General features: G+C 40.9%; 1 pseudogene; it reads left to right on the top strand.

Annotated features, from left to right (window-relative positions):
• The first annotated feature begins 2,787 nt into the window (after positions 1 to 2,787).
• Positions 2,788 to 5,573, top strand: part of LOC102819730 — a 9,928-nt pseudogene continuing 7,142 nt past the window's right edge.

Here is a 5,573-nt window from a genome sequence, read left to right as displayed (position 1 = left end):
GATATCAGGAAAAAAATACAAGAACAGACAAAATAAATTTTTGAAATTATTGAAACAATATAAAATCTACAATCCAGAAGATTAAGGTCTCAGAAATGGACAATACATTGAAAGGGCAAAGGAATATGTACAAAGCAATGGATGCCTGAATTAGTGAGTTTTATGCTAAATCTCTAAATACTAGCATACCAGAAAAACAACTGAAAAAGAATGAAAAAAATCTGAAGAAAGCCTAAGAGTTATGTGGGACACCATGAAAAGGAACAACTTATGGGTGACTGGAATTCTAGAACAGAAAGCAACCAGCACAGAGAAAATTGTCAAAGAGTTGTTGGAAAAAATTTCTCAACATTCATGGAAGCAGCAGTCAAGAAATCAAACGACGTATTGCATTAGGCAAATCTGCTGCACAAGACCTTTTTAAAGTGTTAAAGAGCAAAGATGTCAGCTTGAGGACTAAGGTGCGCCTGACCCAAGCCATGGTATTTTCAATAACCTCATATGCATGTGAAAGCTGGACAGTGAATAAGGAAGACTGTAGAAGAATTGATGCTTTTGAGTTATGGTGTTGGAGGAGATTATTGAAAGTGTCATGGGCTGCCAAAAGAACCAACAGATCTGTGTTGGAAGAAGTGCAGCCAGAGTGCTCCTTGGGGGCAAGGATGGCCAACTTTGTCTCTCATCCTTCAGACATATTGTCAGGAGGGACAAGTTGCTAGAGGAGGATATCATGTTTGGTAAGGTAGAGGGTCGGAGAAAAAGAGGAATACCCCCAGCCAGATGGATTGGCAAAGTGGCAGCATCAATGGGCTCAAGCGTGGCAACAACTATGAGGTTGGCCCAGGATTGGGTAGTATTTCATTCTGTTGTGCAGAGGGTCGCTATGAGTCGGTACTGACTCGGTGGCACCTAACAATAACAACAACATGAGAGATGAGAAGATAAGCATAAAAGAAGCTGAATGAACCCCAAACAGGATTGATTCCAAAAGAAAATCACCAAGACATATCATAATCAAACTTTCCAAAATCAAACATAGAAAAGAATCTTGAGAGCAGCTCAAGAAAAACAAAAAGTTGCCTACAAAGCAGAATTAATAAGACTAAACTCTGATTCAACAATCTGATAAACTGGACTTTTCCTTATATATACTGTTGCTCAAAAGTCCAACCGGAATGGAAGGATTCTTCATATAAAGGGAACAAGCGTGTTTCCTCAGTGTACTATGTTGATAGGGACTGGTAATTTAGACAATGGCAATCTAAAATGGGATGACTAGAAAGGCATGAAGTGGCTGGCTTACGTACTTTCATTAGTGTGCTTAGTTTCAGAATGAGGTAGAAGGCCCAAAGAATAGTTTTCCTCTTTTCCAGATGGATCTGATGAAAGGGTATGTTAATAGGATTTTATGATTCCATTGCATTAGCAGGATAAATTGTAATTGTAGATGATATGTAACAAAAAGGGGGGTAGTTAATCTTTCATTTCAGGACCATCAAGAAGGAAGAGAATGAAATCAGTGACAGCAAAGATAGTGGCTGAGTCAGTGGCATGGAAAGATAGAGCAAATGTGGGCTCTAGATCCATGGATTGAGTAAGGCTGCCTGCAGGCAAGAGGCTGGCTTAACAGTGTGTGCCCTACAGAAATTTAAGTGAATATATATCTTTTATTTATATGTGTACATAAAATATTTTTGCTTTGTTCATTTGTGAAATATAAGATATAAATGGGTAGCAACAGGAAGGAAGTAGGGTAACTACTGTTGCAGGGAGGTACTGCAATTATTGAGATGAAACAAAGTGTATAATTTGTTGAATGTAAAGCTGATGATTTTGTCTGTAACCTCTCAATTCACACACACAAAAAAAGTCAAAAGAGATTTAAAAAATTTTTTTAAAGAATACTTAACAGAAACCATGCAAGCAGGAAGACAATGGAATGACATGTACAAAACTCTGAAAGAAAAAACAACAAAGGCCAACCAAGAATCATATACCCAGGAAAGCTGTCCCTCAAATGTTGTTAAGTGCTATCATTAGTTCTAACTCACAGCAACCCTGTATAGGGTTTCTGAGGAGCTACTGGTAAGCTTGAACCACTGACCTTGTAGTTCAAACCAACTTTGCAGTCCAGCGCATTATCCTGCAGCACCATACCAGGTCTCTGTCCCTTAAATTCAACAGTGGAATTAGGACATTTCCTGATAAACAAAAATTAAAGAAATTTGTTATAGCCAGACCAACTTTACAGAAAATGCTAAAAGGTGTTCTTTGGACTGAGAACCAACACAGCAGACAACCACCTAAGATTACCATACATGGCAATACTACCCAGAACTCAATCCAGATATAGAAATATTTAAAGCAAAACAAATCTGCAAGACTGAAAATCAGGAACCAGAGATATCAATGTATAATGAAGGCAACTACAAAGCAAAAAGAGGGAACAGTATAGATACAGACTAGATGGCAAGGAAGCCAAGGAGATTTCGAGATAAAACATTGTTTTAAGCGGGGAAAAAAAATTTTAATTACAGGGTAACCTCAAAGAAAAATAATATGCCTAACACTTCAAAATAAAAAAAGAGAAAAATCACAAGATTTAACACAGGAGAAATGAAAATGACAAGAAAAACTCATAAATAAAATGAACACAGCATAAAAATTATGTGAAACAAAGAACCCATCAACACCACCAAAAAAATACACAGTAAGGCTGTCTGCTCCTTCCCATTGGACAGGCTGCCGCAGCCTCTCTTGCAAAACCAGACACATCCCTGAGACAGGATGGTGAAGGTCGGAATCAACGGATTTGGTCGTATTGGGCGCCTGGTCACCAGGGCCACTGTTAACTCTGGTAAAGTGGAGGCTTTTGCCATCAATGACCCCTTCATTGACCTCAATTACATGGTCTACAAGTTCCAGTATGATTCCACCCATGGCAAGTTCAATGGCACTGTCAAGGCTGAGAACGGGAAGCTTATCATCAACAGGAAGCCCATCTCTATCTTCCAGGAGTGAAAGCTGACCAACATCAAGTGGGGTGACATTGTTGTTGTTGTTATGTGCCATCAAATCAGTTCCAACTCACAGCAACCTTATGCACAGCAGAACGAAACACTGTCTTGTCCTGGGCTAACCTCACTATTGTTGCCACGCTTTAGTCCACTGATGTTGCCACTTTGCCAATCCATCTAGTAGGGGGTCTTCCTATTTTTCTCTGACCCTCCACCTTACCAAACATGATACCCTTCTCCAGCGACTTGTCCCTCCTGACAATGTGTCCAAAGTATGAGAGACCAAGTTTGGCCACCCTGGCCTCCAAGGAGTACTCTGGTTGCACTTCTTCCAACACAGATTTGTTGGTTCTTTTGGCAGTCCATGGCACTTTCAATATTGACCTACAATATTGACAACTCAAAAGCATCAATTCTTCTATGGTCTTCATTATTCACTGTCCAGCTTTCGCATGCATATGAGGTTATTGAAATTACCAGAGCTTAGGTCAGGCGCACCTTAGTCCTCAAGCTGACATCTTTGCTCTTTAACACTTTAAAGAGGTCTTGTGCAGCAGATTTGCCTAATGCAATGCACCGTTTGATTTCCTGACTGCTGTTTCCATGAGTGTTGATAGTTGATCCAAGAATGAAGTCCTTGACAACTTCAATCTTTTCTCCATTGATAAGAATGTTGTTTATTGGTCCAGTGGTGAGGATTTTTGTTTTCTTTACGTTGAGATGCAATCCATACCAAAGGTCTTTGATCTTCATCAGTAAATATTTGAAGTCTTCATTTTCAGCAAGCAAGGTTATATCATCTGCATATCACAGGTTGTTAATGAGTCTTCCTCCAATCCTGATGCCATGTTTTTCTTCATATAACCCAGCTTCTTGGATTATTTGCTCAGCATACAGGTCAAATAAGTAAAGTGAAAGAATAGAACCCTGTCGCACACCTTTCTTTAATTTTAAACCATTCAGTGTTCCCATGTTCTGTTCGAACAATTGCATCTTGGTCCATGTACAGATTCCTCATGAGCACAATTAAGTGTTCAGGAATACTCATACTTCACAATGTTATCCATAGCTTGTCATGACCCACACAATGGACGCTGGTGCTTAGTATGTTGTAGAGTCCACTGGTGTCTTCACAACCTTGGAGAAGGCTGGGGCTCATTTGAAGCGTGGTGCCAAAAGGGTTCTCATCTCTGCCCCTTCTGCTGATGCCCTCATGTTTGTGATGGGCATGATGCACGAGAAGTATAACTCCCTCAAGATTGTCAGCAATGCCTCCTGCAAAACTAACTGTTTGGCCCACCCAGGCCAAGGTCATCTATGATAACTTTTGCATCGTGGAGGGACTCATGACCACAGTGCCACCCAGACGACTGTGGATGACCCCTAATGGAAACTGTGACATGATGGCCGTGGGGCTGCCCAGAACATCATCCCTGCATCTCCCAGTGCTGCCAAGGCTGTGGGCAAGGTCATCCCTGAACTGAATGGGAAACTCACTGGCATGGCCTTCCATGTCCCCACTTCCAATGTGTGTGTTGTGGACTTGTCCTACCACCTGGAAAAAGCTGCCAAATATGATGACATCAAGAAGGTGGTGAAGCAGGCATCAGATGCACCCCTAAAAGCCATCCTGGGTTACACTGAAAACCAGGTCATCTCCTGTGACTTTAACAGTGACACCCACTCTTCCATCTTTGATGCTGGGGCTGGCATTGCCCTCAACGACCACTCTGTCAAGCTCATTTCCTGGTATGACAATGAATTTGACTATAGCAACAGGGTGGTGGTCTTATAGTCCACAGGCCTCCAAAGAATAAGAGCCCCCTAGACCACCAGCCCCAGCAACAGCACTAGAGGAAGAGAGAGGCCCTCTGCTGCTGGGAGTCCTTACCCCAACTCTAACCCCTTACACACTGAGAAGCTCCCATCCTCACAGTTTCCATCTAGACCCCCTGGAGAAGTGGAAGGGCTTAGAGAGCCCAGTCCTGTCATGTGTATCAATAAAGTACACTATCCAGCCAAAAAAAAAATGACAGTAAGAATGACAACAATTAATTCATACCTATTGATAATTAGACTCACTATAAATGGATTAAATGTACCAGTTAAGTGACATAAAGAAGAGAATGTGTAAGAAAGCAGGATTCCTCAATATGCTGCCTACAAGAGACATATCAAAAAGATGGAAACATCTTAAATGCCCATCAATAGAAAAATGGTTAAACAAATCATGATATGTTTAAAAATTGTTAAATCCAAGCCATGGTATTGCCAATAACCTCATATGCATGTGAAAGTTGGAATGTGAATAAGGAAGATCATAGAAGAATAGATATATCTGAGTTATGGTGTTGGCGGAGAATATTGAAAGTACTATGGACTGCCAAAAGAAAAAACCAATCTGTGCTAGAAGAAGTACAGCCAGAATGCTCCTTGGAAGCCAGGATAGCCAGATTTCGTCTCTCATACTTCAGACATACTGTCAGGATCGACCAATCTCTGGAGAAGTATATCATGTTTGGTAAAGTGGAGGGTCGGAGAAAAAGAGGAAGACCA

This window comes from Chrysochloris asiatica, unplaced genomic scaffold (assembly GCF_000296735.1).
Source record: "Chrysochloris asiatica unplaced genomic scaffold, ChrAsi1.0 scaffold00353, whole genome shotgun sequence".
In the NCBI taxonomy this organism is placed as follows: Eukaryota; Metazoa; Chordata; class Mammalia; order Afrosoricida; family Chrysochloridae; genus Chrysochloris; species Chrysochloris asiatica.
The sequence above is the reverse complement of the archived record's forward strand: the minus strand, read 5'-3'. Positions and strand labels throughout refer to the sequence as shown.